The sequence below is a fragment of the Heptranchias perlo genome, chromosome X (genome assembly GCF_035084215.1).
Source record: "Heptranchias perlo isolate sHepPer1 chromosome X, sHepPer1.hap1, whole genome shotgun sequence".
NCBI lineage: Eukaryota > Metazoa > Chordata > Chondrichthyes > Hexanchiformes > Hexanchidae > Heptranchias > Heptranchias perlo.
In genome coordinates this window covers 22,355,388-22,378,783 of record NC_090370.1, presented here as the reverse complement: position 1 = coordinate 22,378,783, position 23,396 = coordinate 22,355,388, and the positions used below count along the sequence as shown (strand labels likewise).

The 23,396-nt window shown below is 42.8% G+C and overlaps 1 long non-coding RNA gene across 3 annotated transcripts in view; it reads right to left on the bottom strand.

Annotated features, from left to right (window-relative positions):
- LOC137307055 (uncharacterized) overlaps positions 1-20,302 on the bottom strand; it is a 46,465-nt gene extending 26,163 nt beyond the window's left edge. For all 3 annotated transcript variants that reach the window (XR_010959012.1, XR_010959010.1, XR_010959011.1), the window contains exons 1-2: positions 19,712-20,302; positions 17,879-18,096 (exon numbers count right to left, since the gene is read on the bottom strand). This is a non-coding gene — a long non-coding RNA (uncharacterized lncRNA). The remainder of the gene's footprint in view (positions 1-17,878; positions 18,097-19,711) is intronic.
- Positions 20,303-23,396: the final 3,094 nt, after the last annotated feature.

The window sequence follows — 23,396 nt, the reverse complement described above, 5'->3', positions numbered from 1 at the left end:
AAATGTATCCCAGGCTGCTCAGAAAAAACAAGGGAGGCACTAGCGGAGGTTCTGACCATCATTTTCCAATCCTCCCTGGCTACAGGTATGTGACAGAGGATTGGAGGACTCTTCAATCTGTACCATTGTGTAAAAAGGGAGAAAGAGATAGATAGAGTAATATATCCAGTCAGTCTAACCTCGGTGGTGGGCAAATTATTGGAATCGATTCTGAGGGATAACATTAACCTTCATTTAGAAAGGCACTGGTTAATCAAGGACAGTCAGCTTGGATTTGTTAAGGGAGGGTCGTGTCTGACTAACTTGATTGAATTTTTTGATCAGGTAAGAAGGAGGGTAACGCGTTTGATCTCGTGTACATGGATTTTAGCAAGGCTTTTGACAAGCTCCCACATGGCAGACTGGTTAAAAAGTACAATCCCATGTGATCCAAGTGAGAGTGATTGATTGGCTCAGTAGCAGGAAGTAAAGGGAAATGGTCGAAGGGCATCTTTGCGACTGGAAGGCTGTTTTCAGGCGGGTTCTGCAAGGTTCAGTACTCGGTCCGTTGCTTTTTCTGGTATATATTAATGGTTTGGACTTGAATGTGGGGGGCTTGATCAAGAAGTTTGCAGGTGATACAAAAATTGGCTGTGTTGTTTTCAGTGAGGAGCAAAGCTGGAGACTGCAGGAAGATATTAATGGACAAGTCAGGTGGGCAGAAAAGTGGCAAATGGAATTCCATCCAGAGAAGTGTGAGATAATGCATTTGGGAAAGGCAAACAAGGCAAGGGAATAAACAATAAATGGGAGGATACTGAGAGTTGTAGAGGAACAAAGGGACCTTGGAGTGCATATCCACAGATCCCTGAAGGTAGCAGGACTTGTAGATAAGGTGCTTAAGAAGGCATATGGAATACATTCCTTTATTAGCCGAGGCATAGAATATAAGAGCAGGGAGGTTATACGAGAACTATATAAATCATTGGTTAGGCCACAGCTTGAATACTGCGTGTTGTTCTGGTCACACATTAAAAGAAAGATGTGATTGCACTCAGTAGGGTACAGAGGAGATTTACGAGGACATTGCAAGGGCTGGAGAATTTTAGCGATGAGAAAAGATTGGATAGGCTGGGGTTTGTTTTCATTGGAACAAAGGAGGCTGAGGAGAGATTTACTTGAGGTACATAATATAATGATGGGACTAGATAGAGTGGATAAAAATTACCTATTTCTCTTAGCAGAGATGTCAGTGCCAGGGGACACAGATTTAAAGGAATTGGTAGAAGGAGTAGAGGGGAGTTGAGGACAAAGAAATTCATCAAGAGGGTGGTGGGGGTCTGGAACTCACTGCCTGAAAGGGTGGAAGTGGCAGAAACTCGCAACTCATTTAAAAAACACTTGGATGAGCACTTGAAGTGCCGTAACCTACACGGCTACGGACCAAGTGCTGGAAAGTGGGATTAAGCTGCATAGCTCTTTATCGGCCGGCACGGACACAGTGGGCCGAATTACCTCCTTCTGTGCTTTAACTTTCCATGATTCTATACCTTTATGTTTGTGTATGTGTATGTCTGTGCATGTGCCTCGATGTGTGTCTATGTGCCTTTATGTGTGTGTATTTGCCTGTATGAGTATGTATGAATATTTGTGCGTATCTGCCTTTATGTGTGTGTGTGTGGCTTTATGTGTGTGTATGTGTGTATATGTGTGTATGTTCCCGTATGTGTGTGTATGTGCCTTTATGTGTGTGTGTGTGTGCCCGTATGAGTGTGTGTGTGTGTATATGTATGTATGTGCCTTTATATATATATATATATACATGTTTGTGTTTTTGCCCTATGTGTGTGTCTGTGACTTTATATGTATGTATATGCGTGTATATGTGTGTATGTGCCTGTATGTATGTGTATGTTCATGTTTGTGTGTATGTGTGTGTGCATCTGTGAATTTATGTGTGTGGATGTGCTTTTCTGTGCATGGATGTGCCTATATGTGTTTGTATGTGTGTGCATGTGACTGTATATATTTGTGTGTGATGAAAGTGCTGCTCTCGGTACTTAGAATCATGCTGCTGACTGCCCGAGAGGGGCGGGTGGAAGAGAGACCAGACTAGGTGAGATATTAAAGAGTCGAGCAGCGAGCAGGAGAGAGAGGTCAGATTTCGTGCTGCATCAAGATTAGAGATGATTCAGGCCTATGTTATACAATTTTACAGAGTTTAGAGATGTTTCAGGCCTATGTTATACAATGTTACAGAGATTAGAGATGTTTCAGGCCTATGTTATACAATTTTACAGAGATTAGAGATGTTTCAGACCTATGTTATACAATTTTACAGAGATTAGAGATGTTTCAGACCTATGTTATACAATTTTACAGAGATTAGAGATGATTCAGGCCTGTGCTACACGTTGTTTCAGGGATTACAAATGTTTCAACCCTACGTATTCATTGTTGCAGAGATTACAGATGTTTCATGCCTATGATATACATTGTTGCAGCGATTACAAATGTTTGAGGCCTACGTTATTCATTGTTGCAGAGATTACAGATGTTTCAGGCCTATGTTATACATTGTTGCAGAGATTACAGATATTTCAGGCCTATGTTGTACATTTTCATAAATTGCTACCCTCCAGCAGTTCCTTTGATAGACAGCTGCAGAGGATTTGTTTCCCGGGAATGCCAACTTGCAAAGCAAATTGAAAGTGCCAGAAGCTCTTCTAGGAAGTGGCCGGTTAACTCTGTGTCAGTTGAAAAGGGTTGGGCTGTCAGTCCTAGAACATTTTATGTCAGTTTAAAATGGGTGCGCTGTCAGTCCCGGATCACAGAATCAAGTTGCTGATCATAACCTGAACCCGCAGACAGCTCCATCACACTGGAGATCTCAACACACTGAGGTGAACTGGGGCATGAAAAACATTCATTTAATGAAACAAATACTTCAAACAGGAAGTATTGAGCCTACACAGAAATACGGAGATCAGAGGCGCCTGTAGCTCAGGCAAAGCAGTTAGGAAGGGAGATTTTAATTTTCACATAGACTGGGACATAAGGGCAATACATTTCTAGAGTGCATCGAGCTCAGTTTTCTCAAACAATATCATAGAACTGAGAGGTTGCACATGTCAGGAAAGAGAGAAAAAGCTGGGGCTCTTTTCTCTAGAAAGGAGAAGACTGAGGACTTACGTGATAGAGGTCTTTAAGATTAATGATCTGTTTGACAGGGTAGACGCAGAGAAGATGTTTCCGCTTGCAGGGGAGACCAGAACCAGGGGTCATTATTATAAGATAGTCACGAATAAATCGAATTGAATCGAAAAATGAATGCAGGAGAAACTTCTTTCCCCAGATGGTGCTGAGAATGTGAAACTTGCTGCCACAAAGGATAGTTGAGACGAATAGCAAAGATGGATTTAAGGGGAGATACATGCAGAGAGAGAGAGAGCCTGCTCCGCCATTCAATCAGATCATGGCTGAACTTCCACCTCAACTCCAATTTCCCGCCCGATCCCCATACCCCTTGATTCCCCTAAAGTCCAAAAATCTATCAATCCCAGCCTTGAACATACTCAACGACTGAGCATCCACAGCCCTCTGGGGTAGAGAATTCCAAAGATTCGCAAACCTCTGAGTGAAGAAATTCCTCCTCATCTCAGTCGTAAATGGCCGACCCCTTGTCCGAAGACTGTTCGCCTTTGTTCGACACTCGCCAGCCAGGGGAAACAATCTCTCAGCATCGATCCTGTCAAGCCCCCTCCGAATCTTATATTCTATTTTATATGTTTCAATGAGATGCGAAATGAATAGAAGGATATGGTGATGGGGTTAGATGAAGAAATATGGGAGGGGGCTCGTTTGGAGCATAATCACTGGCATGGAACTGTTGGGCCGAATGGCCTGTTTCTGAGCTGTACAGTCTACGAAATCCTGGAATTTACCACACATTCGGCCCGTCATACCTGTGCTGGCACTTTGAAAGAAGTGCCCGAATTATTCCCACATCCCATCTTTTTCCCCACAACCCTGCAAATTAGTCCTCTTCAAGGGCATGTCCAATTGCCTTTTGAAAGTTCTTATGGAATGTGGTTTCACTGTTCTTTCATATGTTGCATTCCAAATCATAATAAACCTCAGTGAAAAGTGTGTCCTCATTTCCCCTCTGGATCTTTTGCCAATCAGTTTATTATCACAGAGAGGACGGGTACAGAGAGAGAGAGAGTAGAGGGCAAGAGAAAGGGAGAGTATAGAGGGAGAGAGAGAGAGAGAGAGAGTAGAGGCAGAGCGATTAAGAGAGAGAGAGAGACAGAGACAGAGACAGAGACAGAGGAGGGTGAGAAAGAGAGAGTAAAAGGAGACAGAAGGTAGAGGGAGAGAGAGTGGGACAGAGAGAGAGAGATAGAAAGAGTAAGGTGAGAAAGAGAGAGTAGAGAGAGAGAGGTTCAGAGAGAGAGAGAAGAGGGGATGAGGCAGAGAGAGGATAAAGAGAAGGAGAGCACAAAAAGTTAAAAAGAGACAGAGGGGAAGACTGAGAAAGACAAGGGGGAGAGTGAGAGTGACCGATCGAGGGACGCGAGAGAGAGAGAAACAGGCAGAGAGAGAGAAACAGGGGAGATACATACAGAGAGAGGGAGAGACGGGGACTGAGTGTGTGATAGAGACTGGTCAGAGAGAGAGTGGAATGACAGAGAGAGAGAGAGAGAGAGAGAATCAGGGTCACAGCATCACAGAGAGGTGGAATCACCGAGAATGGGGGGAGGCAGTGATCTCTGGGGAAGGCCCAGGCAACATCCCGGCCTCTGTTAGTAGATCTCATCCGGTGTCGGACTGGCACCCACACACAGAGCATGGGAGATTGTTGATGGAGCTTTACTCTGTATCTAACCTCTGTTGTACCTGCTCTGGGATTGTTGAAGGGACAGTGTTGGAGGAGCTTCACTCTGTATCTAACCCGAGTTGGTCCTGCCGTGGTTGACGGTTGTTTTTGCGACTGGAAGGCTGTTTCCATTCGGGTCCCGCAAGGCTCAGTAGTAGGTCTCTTCTGCTTTTTGTGGTATATATTATTGATTTGGCCTTGAATGTGAGGAGCTTGACCATGAAGTTTGCAGATGATACAAAAATTGGCCGTGTGGTTGACCGTGAGGAGGAAGGCTGTAGACTTCAGGACGATATCAATGGACTGGTCAGGTGGGCAGAAAAGTGACAAATGGAATTCAATGCAGAGAATTGTGAGGAAATGCATTTGGAAACGGGAAACAAGGCAATGGAGTACACAATAAATGGGGGGATACTGAGAGGATTAGATGAACCAACGGACCTTGGAGTGCATGTTCACAGATCCCTGATGGTAGCAGGACAGGTAGATCAGATGGTTCGAAAGGCATACGGGATACTTTCCTTTTTTAGCGGAGTCATAGAATACAAGGGAGGTTATGCTAGAACAGCATAAAACATTGGTCAGGCGACAGCTTGAATACTTGCTGCAATTCTGGTCACCACATTACAGTAAAGATGTGATTGCACTCGAGAGGGGACAGAAGAGATTTGCCAGGATATTGCCAGCGCTGGAGAATTTTATCGATGAGTAAAGATTGAACATGCTAGGTTTGTTTTCTTTGGAACAGATGTTCAATAAAGCTCCGTCAACGCCAACACAGAAATCTCCAGAGCAGGGTCTTTGGTCAGAGTGTGGTCTGTCTTCAGAGTGGGGTCTGTGTTAAGCGTGGGGTCTGTGTTTAGAGCGTGATCTGTGTTCAGAGAGGGGTCTGTCTTCAGAGTGGGGTCTGTGTTCAGAGTGTGATCTGTGCTCAGAGTGTGATCTTTGTTCAGAGTGGGGTCTGTCTTCAGCGTGGGGTCTGTGTTCAGAGTGTGGTCTGTGTTCAGAGTGTGGTCTGTGTTCAGAGCGTGATCTGTGTTCACAGTGAGATCTGTGTTAAGCGTGGCGTCTGTGTTCAGAGTGGAGTATTTGTACAGAATAGGGTCCACTTGTTCAGAGTGGGGTCAATGTTCAGAGAAGGGTCTATGTTCAGAGTGGGGTCTTTGTTCAGTGTTGGGTCAATGTTCAGAGTGGGGTTTGCTTAGAATGGTGTATTTGTTCAGAGTGGGGTCTTTGTTCAGAGTGCGGTCTGTGTTCAGAATTGGATTTGCGTTCAATGTGTGTCTGTGTTCAGAGTGGGGTCTGTGTTCATAGTGGGGACAGTGTTCAGAGTGGGTTCTGTGTTCAGAGTGCGGTCTGTGTTCAGAATTGGATTTGCGTTCAATGTGTGTCTGTGTTCAGAGTGGGGTCTGTGTTCAGAGTGGTGACAGTGTTCAGAGTGGTGACAGTGTTCAGAGTGGTGACAGTGTTCAGAGTGTGGACAGTGTTCAGAGTGAGGTCTGTGTTCCGAGTTTGGACAGTGTTCAGAGTGGGGTCTTTGATCAGAATGTGGTCTGTGTTCCGTGTGGGATCTGTGTTCAGTGTCAAGCTTTGTTTATAAATAGATTCCTCAGACGAATTGAAAAAAGGATTCAACTGCTTGCAGAATGTATAAGAGCGTGCGGCTCAAAGAGATAGAAAGAGGCAAAGCTCTCTGAAGAAATTGGTTTTATAGCAGCTTTTGAAGGCACTTGCAGACACCTTACAGACTATTTACCAATTCGGGACTTATTAAGGATGTCTTTTCATTACTGGCTCTAAATATGTTACGGTCTGAACTCTGCACAGCAATATTATCTGAAATATTTAGTTCCCAGGGGTGAATATTCAGAGTGTTCCCCTCATGTGACACGGGTCCCTGTCTCACAGTTTGTTCTGGACACAATTTTGTGAGAATTGCGCCTTCAACAAAACAGAATTCTTGCTTCCCCCTCAGCAATCTCTGTTCAGTATGAAGATATATTCTGTCGATGAGGTGGCTTTGTTGCTAGGAATCCGAAGTAAGGAATTCAGTTGAAAACTGACCAAAGTGCTACATTTACAGAGAAAAACAGCTAAAATGGGGAAAATAAAAAGCAGATTTACAGCATACTTATGGAAAGAAGTAAAGTGGAGGAGAGGAAGATTCGATGGCGAAGAGGAGGGGGAAATGTAAATGACATATGTAATGTAACAAAGGTAAGTGCAGCCATGGAGGGAGAAGGAGAAGTGAGGGGAGAGGAACAGCATCGTCCAGATGTACAATAATGTTTCCTGTACACTGACAAAGACATCTTCAGAATGGTGTCCGTGCTCAGAGTAGGGTCCGTGTACAGACTGGAGCCTGTATTCAGATTGGGATCTGTGTTCAGTGAGGGGTCTGTGTTCAGAGTATGGTCCTTATGCAGTGGTAGTTGGTATTCAGTGTCAGGTTTTGATTATAAATCGATACCTCAGGATACTTTACAAAGACTGCACGCAGAATGTGTGAGAGAGTGCGGATTAAAGCGAAAATTGAGGAAATGCCCTTTGAAGAAATAGGTTTTAATGATTCCTTTGAGGGCACATGATCGGCACCTCAGAGCAACTTTGCCAATTCAGGGACTTATAAAGGACAACGGTTCCAACTGTGAGCATGATTACAATTCCTCCCACCCCGCATCCTATCGGTTCTGTTTCTAGAGTGGGGACAGTGTTCAGAGTGGGGCTTGTGTTCAGAGTGGGACAGTGTTCAGAGCGGGGACAGTGTTCAGAGTGGTATCTGTGTTCATCGTGGGAATGTGTTCATAGTGGGAAATGAGTTCAGAGTGGGGTCTGTGTTTAGAGTGGAGTCTGTGTTCAGATTGAGGGATGTGTGCACAGTGGGGAATGTGTTCAGAGTGGGGTCTGTGTTCAGTGTCGGTCTGTGTTCTGTGTCAGGCTTTGTTTGTAAATATATATCTCATATTGCTTTACAAAGAATTCAACTGCGTGCAACATATGAGAGAGAGAGAGAGAGAGTGCGGGTTAAAGAGATTTTTGAAGGAACTTGATTGGCATCTTAGAGCAACTTTACCATTTCCGGTACTAATGAGGACATCTTTCATTACTGGCACGAAATATGTTATGCTCTGAACTCCAAATAGCAATTTTACTTGAGATCTTTAAGTGTCAGGGGTGAATGTTCAGAGTGTTTCTCCTCACGTGATTGGAGGTCCTGCCTCACAGTTTGTTTCGGACAGAATATTGGTTGAATTCGAAATTCAACAAAACAGTTAGCTACTTCCCTCTGAGCAATCTCTGTCCCGGATGAAAATATATTCTTTCGATGAGGTTGCTTTGTTGCTTGCTATGCAAAGTAAGGAATTCAGTTGGAGAATGACCAAAATGTTCCTGTTACTCACTCAGGCAGATAAATTGGTGAAAATAAAAAGCAGACTTAAAGAAGATTATTAAAAAGAACTAAAGTGGAGGGGAGGAGGATTCGGGGATGAAGAGGAAGGGGCATTGTAAATGACATATGTAATGTTCCAAAGGTGGGTGCAGCCACGGGGGTGAAGGAGAAGTGAGGAGAGAGGAACAACACCGACCAGATGTACAATAAAGCTCTGTCTTCACCAACACAGAAATCTTCAGAGTGGGGTCTGTGTTCAGAGGGTCGTCTTTTTACCAATTCAGGACTTACAGCCTCTTTACCAATTCAGGACTTATTCAGGGCATCTTTACGTTGCTGGCAGTAAATATTCTAAGGCCTCAACTCCGCACAGTACTTTTATCTCAGGTATTTAGGTCCCAGGGGTGAATATTCATAGTGTTCGCCTGATGTGACACAGGGCGCTGTCTCATAGTTTGTTCTGGATACAATTTTGTGAGAATTCCGCCTTCAACAAAGCAGAATTCCTCCTTCCCCCTCAGCAATTTATGAAAATATATTCTGTCGATGAGGTGTCTTTGTTGCTCGGAATCCAAAGTAAGGAATTAAGTTAAAAACTGACCAAAGTCTTATGTGTACAGAGAAAAGCAACCAAAATGGCGAAAATAACAAGCAGGATTACAGTATACTTAGAGAAAGAAGCAAAGTCGCTGACGAAGATGAGGGGGAAATGTAAATGAAATATGTAATGTTACAATAGTGTGTGAAGCCATAGAGGGTGAAGGAGAAGTGAGTGGAGAGGAACAGCATCGTCCAGATGTAAAATAAAGTTTCCTGTACACTAACAAAGACATCTTCAGAATGGAGTCTGTGTTCAGAGAGGGGCCGCTATTCAGAGTATGGCCCTTATGCAGTGGTGGTCGGTATTCAGTGTCAGGCTTTGTTTGCAAACAGACACCTCAGATGACTTTACAAAGAATTCGAATGCACGCAGATTGTGTGAGAGAGTGAGGGTTAAAGAGAACATGGAGAAAAAGCCTTTTGAAGAAATTGGTTTTCTTTTGCGTCCACACGATCGGCACCTCAGGGCAAAGCTGCCAATTCAGCGACTGATTGAGAACACCGGCTCTCACCGCTACACTGACAACAACACCTCCCACCCCGCTTCCTGTGGGCTCTGTGTTCCCAGAGTGGGGACAGTTTTCAGAGTGGGCACAATGTTCAGTTTCGGTCTGTATTCGGTGTCAGGCTTTGTTTGTAAATAGATATCGGAGGTTGCGTTACAAAGAATTCAATTGCGCGCAGAATGTGAGGGAGAGACAGTGCGGGCTAAGGAAACAGGCGGAAAAACGAACTTTGAAGAAAGAGGTTTGAAACAGGTTTTTGAAGGCCCTTGAATGGCAATTTAGATCAACTTTACGAGTTCTGGGTCTATTAAGGATAACTTTCATTACTGGCACGAAATATGTTCGGGTCTGAGCTCCAGACAGGAATTTTATCTGAAATCTTTTGTCCCTGAGGTGAATGTCAGGAGCGTTTCTCCTCGTGTGACACAAAGTCCTGTCTCACAGTTTGTTTTGGACAGAATATTGGTTGAATTCGAACTACAACAAAACAGATACCTCCGTTCCCCATGAGCAATCTGTGTCCCTTACGAACACATATTCTGTTGATGAGGTGGCTTTGTTCCTTGGTATGAAAAGTAAGCAATTCAGTTGGAAAATTACCAAAATGTTTCAGTTACTGAGTCAGGCAATAAAATTGGGAAAATAAATAGCAGATTTAAAGAAGATTTACAGAAAGAACTAAAGCGGAGGAGAGGAGAATTCGGGGATGAAAAGGAAGGGGGAAATGTAAATGAGATATGTAATGTTCCGAAGGTGGTAGAGCCACGGGGGTGATGGAGAATTGAGGAGAGAAGAACAGCATCGTCCAGATGTACAATAAAACTCTGTCTACATTAACACAGGAATCTTAAGAGTGGGATCTGTTTTCAGAATGGTGTTTGCCTTCAGTGTGAAGCCTACATATGGAGTGGGGTCTGTGTTCAGAGTGGGATCTGTGTTCAGAGTTGGGCCTGTGTTCACAGTGGTGTCTTTGTTCAGAGTGTGGTCTGTGTTTCGGCTTTGGTCTATGTTCAGAGTGGAGTCTGTGTTCTGAGAGGAGTCTGTGTTCCGTGTGGGATCTGTGTTCAGTGTCAGGCTTTGTTTAACAAAAGAAAACTCAGACTAATATATAAAGGATTCAACTGCGTGCATACTGTGTGAGAGAGTGCAGCTTAAAGAAATAGATGGAGGGAAAGCTCTCTGAACAAATTGGATTGAAAGCAACTTTTGGAGGCACTTGCAGACACCTCACAGCCTCTTTACAAATTCAGGATATATTAAGGGAATCTTTTCATTACTGGCGCTGAATACTTCAAGGCCTGAACTCCACACAGTCGGTTATCTCAGGTATTTAGTTCCCAGGGGCAAATGTTCATAGTGTTCCCCTCATGTGACACAGGGCGGTGTCTTACAGTTTCTTCTGGACACAACCTTGTGAGAATTACGCCTTCAACTGAACAGAATTCCTCCTTCCCCCTGAGCAATCTCTGTCCGCGTGAAAATATATTCTGTCGATGAGGTGGCTTTGTTGCTCGGAATCCAAAGGAATTGAATTGAAAACTGACCAACGAGTTATATTTACAGAGAAAAGCAACTAAAGTGGGGGAAATAAAAAGCAGATTTACCGCATACTTTGAGAAAGAAACAAAGTGGAAGAGAGGAAGATTCAATGACGAAAAGGCGGGGGAAATATAAATGACATAAGTAATGAAACAACGATGGGTGGAGCCGAAGGGGTGGTGCGGGGAGAAGGAGAAGTGAGGAGAGAGGCACAGCGAAGTCCAGATGTACAATAAAGTTTCCTGTACACTAACAAAGACATCTTCAGATTAGGGTCTGTGTTTAGAGAGGGGTCTCAATTCAGAGTATGGCCCTGATGCAGTGGTGGTCGGTATTCAGTGTCAGGCTTTGTTTATAAATAGATATCTCAGATGACTTTACAAAGAATTCGAATGCACGCAGATTGTGGGAGAGAGTGCGGGTTGAAGAGAAGATGGAGGAACAGCCTTTTGAATAAATCGGTTTTCTTTTGTGTCCACATGATCAGCACCTCAGAGCAACTCTGCCAATTCAGGGACTTATTCAGAACACCGGCTCTCACAGCTACATTGATAACACCGCCTCCCACCCCGCTTCCTGTGGGCTCTGTGTTCCCAGAGTGGGGACAGTTTTCAGAGTGGGGGCAATGTTCAGTTTCGATCTGTTTTCAGTGTCAGGCTTTGTTTGTAAATAGATATCGGAGATTGTTTTACAAAGAATTCAACAGCGCGCAGAAGGTGAGGGAGGGACAGTGCGTGGTTAGGAGATAGATGGAGAAAATAACATTGAAGAAACAGGTTTTAAATGGGTTTTTGATGGCACTTGAATGGCAACTTAGAACAACTTTATCAGTTCATGGACTATTGAGGATGACTTTCATTACTGCACGAAAAATGTTCGGGTCTGAGCAAAACATAACAATTCGACCTGAGATCTGTAGGTCCCAGGGGTGAATGTTCGGAGTGTTTCACCTGATGTGACACAAAGTCCTATCTCACAGTTTGTTTTGGACAGAGTATTGTTTGAATTCGAACTTCCAAAAAACAGTTACCTCCGTTTCCCCTGAGCAATCTGTGACCCTTACGAAAACGTATTCTGTTGATGAGGTGGTCTTGTACCTTGGGAGGCAAAGTAAGCAATTCAGTTGGAAAATGACCAAAATATTTCAGTTACTGGGCCAGGATGGTAAAAAGGGGAAATAAAAAGCTGATTTAAAGAAGATTTACAGAAAGAACTAACTTGGAGGAGAGGAGAATTCAGAGATGAAAAGGAGCGGGCAATGTAAATGAAATATGCAATGGTGCAAAGTTGGGTGGAGCCCTGGGGGTGAAGGAGAAGTGAGGAGAGAGGAACAGCATCGTCCAAATGTAGAATAAAGCTTCCTCTGCACTAACACAGAAATCTTCAGAGTCGGGTCTTTGTTCAGAGTGGGGTCTGTGTTCAGAGTGGGGTCTATGTTCAGAGTGGGGCCTATGTTCAGAGTGGGGTCCGTGCTCAGAGTGGGGTCCGTGCTCAGTGTGGGGTCCGTGCACAGAGTGGGGTCCGTGCACAGAGTGGGATTCGTGTTCATAGTGGGGACAGGTTTCAGAGTGGGGACAGTGTTCGGAGTGGGGACAGTGTTCGGAGTGGTGTCTGTGATCATCGAGGGGACTGTATTCAGAGTGGGGTCTATGTTCAGTGTCAGGCTTTGTTTGTGAATCGATATCTCTGATTGCTTCACAAAGTATTCAACTGCGTGCAGATGGTGAGGGAGTGTGCGGGTTAAAGAGATAAATGGATGAAATACCTTCTAAGAAAAGGGTTTGAAACAGTTTTTTGAAGGCACTTGATTGGCAGCTGAGAGCAAGTTTACCATTACCGGTACTAACAACGACGACTTTCATTACTGGCACGAAATATGTTGGGCTCTGAACTCCAAATAGCAATTTTACCTGAGATCTTTAATCTCAGGGGTGAATGTTCAGAGTGTTTCTCCTCATGTGACACAAGGTCCTGCCTCACAGTTTGTTTCGGACAGAATATTCGTTGAATTCGAAATTCAACAAAACAGATACCTACTTCCCTCTGAGCAATCTCTGTCCCGTATGAAAATATATTCTGTCGATTAGGTGGCTTTGTTCCTTTGTATGCAAAGTAAGGAGTTCAGTTGGAGAATGACCAAAATGCTTCAATTACTGAGTCAGGCAGGTGAAATGGAAAAATAAAAAGCAGATTTAAAAAAAGATTTGCAGAAAGAACTGAAGTGGAGGAGAGGAGAATTCGGGGATGAAGAGGAAGGCGGAATGTAAATGGAATATATAATATTCCAAAGGTGGGTGGAGCCACGGGGATGAAGGAGAAGTGAGGAGAGAGGAACAACATCGCCCAGATATAAAATAAAGCTTCATCAACGCTAACACAGAAATCTTCAGATTGGGTCTTTGTTCACAGTGAGGTCTGTGTTCAGAATCGGATTTGCGTTCAGTGTGATGCCTGTGTGCAAAGTAGAGTTTATGTTCAGAGAGGGGTCAGTGTTCAGAGTGGGGCCTGTGTTCAGAGTATGGTCTGAGTTCTGAGTAGTGTCTTTGTTCAGAGTGGTGTCTTTGTTCAGAGTGGGGTGTATGTGTGCAGAGTGGGATTTGTGTTCAGAATGTGGCCTGTGTTCAGAGTATGGTGTGAGTTCCGAGTGGTGTCTTTGTTTAGAGTGGTGTCTGTGTTCAGAGTGGGACCTGTGTTCAGAGTGGGGTATGTGTTCAGAGTGGGATTTGTGTTCCGTGTGGGATCTGTGTTCAGAGTGGGATTTGTGTTCAGAATGTGGCCTGTGTTCAGAGTGTAGTCTGTGTTCTGAGAGGAGTCTGTGTTCCGTGTGGGATCTGTGTTCAGTGTCAGGCTTTGTTTATAAATAGATACCTTAGACTAATTTATAAAGGATTCATCTGCTTGCATAATGTGAGAGAAAGTCCGGCTTAAAGAGATAGATGGAGACAAAGCTCTTTGAAGAAACTGGTTTTAAAACAGCTTTTGAAGGCACTTGGAGACACCAGAGAGAAATTTTATAATTCAGGACATAATAAGGACATCTTTACATTACTGGCACTAAATATTTTAAGGCCTTAACTCCGCACAGTACTTTTATCTCAGGTATTTAGGTCCCAGGATTGGATGTTGATCGTGTTCCCCTCATGTGACACAGGGCGGTGTCTCATAGTTTGTTCCGGATACAATTTTGTGAGAATTACGCCTTCAACAAAACAGAATTCCTCCTTCCCCCCGAGCAATCTCTGTCCCGTATGAAAATATATTCTGTCGATGAGGTGGATTTGTTGTTAGGAATCCAAATTAAGGAATTAAGTTCAAATCTGACTAAAGTGTCATATTCACAGAGAAAAGCAACTAAAATGTTGAAAATAACAAGCAGATTTACAGCATACTAAGAGAAAAAAATAAAGTGCAGGAGAGGAAGATTCGATGACGAAGATGAGGGTGAAATGTAAATGAAATATGTAATGTTACAATAGTGTGTGAAGCCATGGAGGGTGAAGGAGAAGTGAGGGGAGAGGAACAGCATCGTCCAGATGGACAATGAAGTTTCCTGTACACTGACAAAGACAACTTCAGAATGGAGTCTGTATTCAGAATATGTTCCTTATGCAGTGGTGGTCGGTATTCAGTGTCAGGCTGTTTATAAATAGATGCTCAGATGACATTACAAAGAATTCGACTGCACGCAGAATATGGTAGAGAGTGCGGGTTAAAGAGAAAATGGAGGAAAAGCATTTTGAAGAAATAGGTTTTCTTTTGGGTCCACATGACCTGTACCTCAGAGCAACGCTGCCAATTCAGTGACTTATGAAGAACACCGGCTCTCACCGCCACATTGATTACAGCGCCGCCCACCCCACCTCCGGTGGGCTCTGTGTTCCCAGAGTGGGGACAGTGTTCAGAGTGGGGGCAATATTCAGTTTCGATCTGTATTCAGTGTCAGGCTTTGTTTGTAAATAAATATCGGAGATTTCTTTACAAAGAATTCAACAGAATGTGAGGGAGGGACAGTGTATGGCAAGGAGATAGGTGGAGAAAATAACATTGAAGAAACAGGTTTTAAATAGGTTTTTGACGGCACTTGAATGGCACCTTAGAACAATTTAATCAGTTCATGGACTATTGAGGATGACTTTCATTACTGCCACGAAACATGTTCGGGTCTGAGCAAAACATAACAATTCGACCTGAGATCTGTCGGTCCCAGGGGTGAATGTTCGGAGTGTTTCACCTGATGTGACACAAAGTCCTATCTCACAGTTTGTTTTGGACAGAATATTGTTTGAATTCGAACTTCAACAAAACAGATACCTCAGTTGCCCCTGAGCAATCTGTGTCCCTTACCAAAACGCATTCTGCTCCTTGGTATGCAAAGTAAGCAATTCACTTGGAAAATGACCAAATATATTTCAGTTACTGGGTCAGGCTGGTAAAATGGGGAAAATAAAAAGCTGATTTAAGGAAGATTTACAGAAAGAACTTAAGTGGAGGAGCGGAGAATTCGGGGATGGAAAAGTAGCTATGAACCATACATTCGTCATAAGCCTCAATTTTCTGTTTCATTTAAATCTCTATTTCTTTACTCATCCAGGGAGCTCCAGCTTTGGGTGCCCTTCCTTTCCCCCTCGGAGGGATGTGTCGACTAAACAGACACAGAATGATCTGAGACTGACAGCACACCCATTTTAAACAGACACAGAATGATCCGGGACTGACAGCACACCCATTTTGAACAGACACAGAATGATCCGGGACTGACAGCACACCCATTTTAAACAGACACAGAATGATCCGGGACTGACAGCACACCCCTTTTGAACAGACACAGAATGATCCTGGATTGGTTAAAGGAAAGAAACAGAAAGAATGAATAAACGGGTCATTGTCGGGTTGGCAGGGTGCAACTGGTGGGGTGCCGCAGGGATCAGTCCTTGGGCCTCAGCGATTTACAATCTATATTGATGAATTAGATGAAGGGACAGTGTAATGTGTCCAAGTTCACTGACGATACAAAGCTAGGTTGGAAAGTGAATTGTGAGGAGGACACAAAGATTCTGCGAAAGGATAGAGACAGATTACGTGAGTGGACAAGACGGTGACAGTTGGGGCATAATGTGTGGAAATGTGAGGTTATTCACTTTGGTAGGAAGAATGGAAAAACAGAATATTTTAAAATGGTGGGGGACTATTAAATATTGGTGTTCACAGAGACTTATCCTTGTGCAAGAAACACAAAAATGTAGTATGCAGCTATAGCCGGTAATTGGGAAAGCAAATGGCATGTTGGCCTTTCTTGCAAGGGGGTTGGAGTACAAGAGAGAGGAAGAATTATTAAAGCTTTAGTGAGACCTCACCTGGAGTATTGCGTCCAGTTTTGGCCTTCTTATTTAAGGAAGGGTTTCCTTGCCTTGGAAGCGTTGCAACAAAGGTTCAACAGATTAATTCGTGGGATGAGAGGGTTGTCCCATGAGGAGAGATTGAGTAGATTGGGCCTGTACTCTCTGGAGTTTAGAGCAACGAGAGCTGATCTAATTGAAACATAGAAGATTATGAGGGGGGTTGACAGGGTAGATGCTGAGAGATTGTTTCTAGAACTAGGGGGCATAGTCTCAGGATAAAGGGTCGGCCATTCAAGATTGAGATGAGGAGGAATTTCTTCACGCAGAGTGTTTTGAATCTTTGGACCTCTCTACACCAGAGGGCTGTGGATGATGAGTCATTGAATATATACAAGGCTGAGATGGATAGATGTTTGAATTGTGATCAAATTCCATCCTATCTCCTCTCTAACTTCCTTTAACAGCCTCGGGTGCCTTATCTCTGAGTTCAGTGACTTATCTACATCGGCTATTAAATTCAGATCCAGATCCGTCTCCTCAGTTGACTCGAAATATGGTCCCACATCCTCCTCTGGTACAACAACATTTTCACACCTGCCATCACTTTTAGAAACAAAATAAAATAAAATATTTTGTTTCTCCCCAAAACCTCATCCACCACAGCCCAGTCTTATAGATACTGGATCATATCTCCCAAGATTCTGACTTTCCAAATGTATTTGGAATGATTTGTAGATTCTGAGACATAACACACAACCTGAACTCCAATTCAGTGGAATGTTGACCCGTTCTCGTTTTTCTTCGCTTTTAATATCAAGTTACTTCTCCTGTCACTACTTCAAAACCTCCTTCCGTTTTCCTGCGAATAACTTTTCACCATTTCATAAATCTTCTGTTCCTGCTCCAACAGTTTTATTATTTCCACTCTCTGGTCTCAGACCCGCATATTTCACACGCTCCAGTCCTATCAGGTGAAACCCTCCCACTGCTCCATGTGCTCAGTCTGTCAAACCGTTGTTGTTTGTCGGTTCAGATCGTAACCATCCCTTCCCTTCTTCCTGAACTCACCCTGGTGTCCAAAAAACATGAACTCTTCCCTCCTGCTCCAGCCCTGCAGCCGCTCATTGACCTGCCTCATATTGTCCTCCTTAAGCAGCCCAGCGCAAAACAATCCAGAGATCACCACCTTGAGGCCTTGTTTTTCAGTCTAGAGCTCAAGTATTAATATTCCCTCTGTAAACCTAGCTCTTTCCTTGTTATTGGTTGCGGCCATGACTATTTACTGCTCTCCTTTCCTTCCCAGAGATGGTCCCACCTGTTCCAGGAAGTTAGTCCCTCTGACATCAGGAAGGCAACTTACCAATTGGGACCTGTTCATGGCTGCAGAAGAGTATGTTTATTCGCCTGACTATAGAATATCGCACCACTATCGCTCCCCTATCCCTGTGCCCAACCTGCCTCTCATACCTGCCCCACTCGGGGTGTCCCCTTACTCCCTGGTGTCACACTATTACTCAGGAAGACCATCCTGAGTCACTGTCTCTATCCACCTTACAGTCCCCAACACCAGTTATCAAGCGACCAGTTCCAGTACTGATGTCCCTCCACCTGAGACTGCACACTGCCCCATTAGATGTTCACTCACTTTCCTCTATCTGCACAGTATCTGCTCGGTTTTCTCTTCCTGATTGAGCGGCAGGTTCTTGTTCGTGATCTGAACCGTTTATCAGGACACAATTGATATTTTTAAGGCTGTTCTGAACCAACCGGTGTCTGTTCTCATTCTTGTTGATGATGTTGGATCTTCTCCCCTGTTTGGACCTTCAGCCATGGTGGTGACAGGCGTTCCAAGATCCTGATGCTCTGTAATGAATAGATTAATAGGAGGGTTAGACTGAAATATTAAAATAAGAAGGATAAAACGTCGCCTTGTCGCGATATCAAGTCCCTCCTCCCCCATCAGTGGAACAACTGTTCGCTCTGGAATTGAGCATTTCCCGACTGTTCCCAACAACTCTCCACATCGGGTGCGGCACAGACAGCTGCCCAGTGAAACCCAATGAGTCCCGCTGATCTCCACAACCCAGTTCCAGACGGCCGAGATTCTTCACTGGGAGCATCAATTGGTAAGATTTACTCACAGTGCAGGCCAACACTAGAATTATTCCTGAGGGAGTGAATATTCTGGAGGGCAATTTTGAGCGAGGTGATGAATTAAATAATCCTTCACTCGGTTTTACCCAGTCTGGCTCTATTGTATTATTTTATTCACAGATTTGTTTTAATATTTTTGATTTGTTGAGTTTTGATATTAAATTCTGGCATTTTATGAACCTGATATCGATCTACATACACAAGATGGAGCTGGGTGTGATTTCTCTGCTCTCTATGGGTAGTGACATTGTCCGTGTGTTCATGGAGATGTGTTTTGTTTGATGCTTCTATTTGAATATATTTACCATATCTCTCATGGTATCAGCACTTTACTAATGAGCACTGGAGGAGGTAAGGAATTTTATACCATTCAATAATATTAGCACTAATGTATAATGTTATGAATCGTGTAACTTTAAACAGGTGTTGCACATTTATTTTTGGAGCATCTTTAGGGGTCTTCCAATCTCGGAAAACACCACAAATATATAATTTGTAAATTTGACTGCTGTTTTACAATCATTATTCCCAATTGTGTGTGTGCCTCGCTGTGTGTGCGCACAAAGGCAAGAGCAACCAATCAAACTATTAGTCACCGTAATTTCCTGTCCACACTGTGGAAATGTCAAAGAGATTAATCTCGGACAGTAATTTCATCAAACTATAGTTGAAGTTATTCTCTGGCATTAATGTACAACCAAGTTTGAGACCTTGTAAGATGCAGTTATCTGTTGTTTCATTCACTCTAACACGAGTGTAATAAAAGAAGAGCAACAAAAACTTACATTTACATGTACACTAATTACATTAGAGTTATCAAACACAAGATTAATTTGAGTGCTCAGTTATTTTTTTATATAAAGCCGAGGGAACGGGTCCTCCGACCTGTTGGTAATTTCAGTAGTTACTTTCTGTATAAAGATTAGTGATGGACCCTCCGACCTGTTGGAAATTTTAGCAGTTATTTTTTGTGCAAAGATTAGTGATGGACCCTCCTACCTGTTGGTAATTTCAGTAGTTATTTTTTATGTGAAGATTAGTGATGGACCCTCCTACCTGTTGGTAATTTGAGTGAATATTTTTCCATAAAGATTAGTGATGGATCCTCCTACCTGTTGATATTAAAAGTAATTACTCAAATTCCTAAGATTAGCGATCAGGAACCACCTATCTGTGTGAAAGATGGTTTCAGCCCTGAACCGGTTTCCCTTTAAAACATTCCTGAAGTTTGTTTCTGTTTGCACGGAGCGGCCTTTCTTTCTTCAGTTGAACCAATTTAACAAATAACATCCTCAATAACACATTTTAGAAAAAACTGAAGTACCTGCTCCATTCCTCCACCAAATTCCGATTAAACCAATTAATTATAATTCATCAGGAACAAGTTTTGTCTCCGATTTTGCTCCTATCCTGTGATTGGATGGCGTTCAGTCCTCCCTCGGGTTACCATCGGTTGATTTTCCAAGGACCCAGCAGAGAGCGATTCTTGGCCATTGCGAATGTGTTAACCCTTTACTGAGCTGAACTGTGTGTTCGATCTGTCTTTGATCAGTTCAATAAAAGTGCACCGGGAACGAAACATTTCAGTGAGTAAAACGAGCGAGTGTCAAAGTTAAAAATAAATGCTTATAGAGTGAGAAAGGCCAGTTTCCCACCCGTGTTCACTGAATATCAAATTCTAACATGGGGAGGAGGCACATCTGGACGAGGATGGTGTAAATCTCCAGAGTTCATGTTCCTGCTTTCCGTCCTGTAACCGCTTTAAAATGTGTCTCTGGGGAGATTGATGGGATCCATGTTGGGATGAGCCCTGAAATTCCCGGTGTAAAGTCGCCGGCCTTCAGTCAGTGTCTGAGCGAACAATTAGTGAATTGTTCCATCCGCGAGGAATGGAGAGCTTGCTCCGCCGGGGAACATATCTGACCGCGGGAAGTCGGCTTTAGAAAAGAGGAAGGGGCAGAAAAAGTTAATTAAAAAAACAAATTGAAACAACATTAACCTGACCTTGATCCCGCAAGGATTTTCCGCCTATCAATGTCCGTTTAGATTTTGCAAATTATATCCTTGTTATTTCATTACAACCAATCGAGTAAACGTTCCTTGCTTTATTTTAGCAAGTTGCAAATTGTGAATTTGATCTGATCCTTGTTGTGAGATTCAGAGCTCCGCCCTCTGTGAAAGCTGCTGCCAGACATCAGGATGGATTTCAACACAAACATTCCTCATTTGTTTCAGAACAGGGAAGGCCTTTCTGATGGAATCTAATCGAACCGGGTTGACAATTCGCTGCCACGTCAATTGTGAACAAAGTTGGTTGTAAATTTTACTTTTTCTCTTATTGTTCCAGGGAAGTTCAGTACAACAGATACTTGGTTCGAAATAAATTGTTACATTTGCATCAGCGTCGTTGTTTGCTAAAAGTCCCATCGATTTTCTGATGTTTGCGCTTTCAACCCTGGGGCCAAAATCCAGTATTTCGTCAGTGAACTGAGGAGAGGCTGTTTCTCCAAGTGAGGACATTAACCATTTAACGGCCGAATCAAACTGTCGCTGAGCATCAATCACCTCAATCACTGGGGTAATGAGTACTGACTTTCCACAGTTACATTTATCACAGTAAATATTCAGCAGATAAACCAGTTACATCGTTAAATCCGGAAAGGGCCATTCCTGTGCTGTGATTGGTACAAGGATTGGATTTCCTTTATTTTCAGGGGGTTCACAGACAGAAATAAATAGCCCCTCCCCGGGATGGAAGTGTCTGAAGAGAGAAAGTTTTTGACGACAGATTCCGAGGGACGAATTGTTGTGATCAATCCCAGGGACAGATTGTGGTGAAAATTCCGAGGGACGAATTGTTGTGATCAATCCCAGGGACAGATTGTGATGATAATTCCGAGGGACGAATTGTTGTGATCAATCCCAGGGACAGATTGTGATGATAATTCCGAGGGACGGATTGTTGTGATCAATCCGAGGAACAGATTGTGGTGATAATCCCGTGGGAGGGATTGTTGTGATCCATCCCAGGGACAGATTGTAATGATAATTCCGAGGGACGGATTGGTGATAATTAAATACTCTGTTAAATGGACAGTTTGGGTAAATGGTCAATTAATATATCATAAAATACACTGTTAAATGGACAGTATTGGGAAATGGTCAGTTAATATATCATTAAATACACTTTTCAATAGACAGTACTGGTAAATAGTGGGCTTATATATCATTAAATCCACTGTTCAATGGACAGTGTGAGTAAATGGTGGCTTTATATATCATTAAATAAACTGTTAAATGGTTCGAAATAAATCGTTGTTTGCTCAAAGTCCCATCGATTTTCTGATGTTTGCGCTTTCAACCCTGGGGCCAAAATCCAGTATTTCGTCAGTGAACTGAGGAGAGGCTGTTTCTCCAAGTGAGGACATTAACCATTTAACGGCCGAATTAAACTGTCGCTGAGCATCAATCACCTCAATCACTGGGGGAATGAGGACTGACTTTCCACAGTTAAATTTATCACAGTAAATATTCAGCAGATAAACCAGTTACATCGTTAAATCCGGAAAGGGCCATTCCTGTGCTGTGATTGGTACAAGGATTGGATTTCCCTTATTTTCAGGGGGTTCACAGACAGAAATAAATAGCCCCTCCCCGGGATGGAAGTGTCCGAAGAGAGAAAGTTTTTGACGACAGATTCCGAGGGACGGATTGTTGTGATCAATCCCAGGGACAGATTGTGGTGATAATTCCGAGGGACGGATTGTTGTGAACAATCCCAGGGGGAGATTGTGGTGATAATTCCGAGGGACGGATTGTTGTGATCAATCCCAGCAACAGATTGTGGTGATAATTCCGAGGGACGGATTGTTGTGATCAATCCCAGGAACAGATTGTGGTGATAATTCCGAGGGACGGATTGTTGTGATCAATCCCAGGGACGGATTATGGTGATAATTAAATACTCTGTTAAATGGACAGTTTGGGTAAATGGTCAATTCATATAGCATAAAATACACTGTTAAATTGACAGTATTGGTAAATGGTCAGTTAATATATCATTAAATACACTTTTCAATAGGCAGTACTGGTAAATGGTGGATTACATATCATTAAATACATGTTCAATGGACAGTGTAGGTAAATAGTGGGTTTATATATCATTAAATCCACTGTTAAATGGACGGTGTGAGTAAATGTTGGGTTTATATATCATTAAATAAACTGTTAAATGGACAGTGTTGGTAAATGGTGGGTTTATATATCATTAAATACACTGTTAAATGGACAGTGTGGGTAAATGGTGGGTTTATATATCATTAAATACACTGTTAAATAGACAGTGTGGGTAAATGGTGGGTTTATATATCATTAAATACACTGTTAAATGGACAGTGTGGGTAAATGGTGGGTTTATATATCATTAAATAAACTGTTCAATGGACAGTGTGGGTAAATGGTGGGTTTAAATATCATTAAATACACTGTTAACTGGACAGTGTGGGTAAATGGTGGGTTTAAATATCATTAAATAAACTGTTAATTGGACAGTGTGACAAAATGGTGGGTTGATATAAATTTTAATTCCACTGTTAAATGGACAGTGTGGGTAAATGGTGGGTTTATATATCATTAAATACACTGTTAAATGGACAGTGTGGGTAAATGGTGGTTTTATATATCATCAAGTACACTGTTAAATGGACAGTGTGAGTAAATGGTGGGTTTATATATCATTAAATACACTGTTCAATGGACAGTGTGGGTAAATGGTGGGTTTATATATCATTAAATACACTGTTCAATGGACAGTGTGGGTAAATGGTGGGTTTATATAAATTTTAATTCCACTGTTAAATGGACAGTGTGGGTAAATGGTGGTTTATATATCATTAAATACATTGTTCAATGAACAGTGTTTGGAAATGTTCCGTTGATACATCATTAAATACACTATCAAATCGACACTGTGGGTAAATGGCGCGTTTATATCTCATTAAATCCACTGT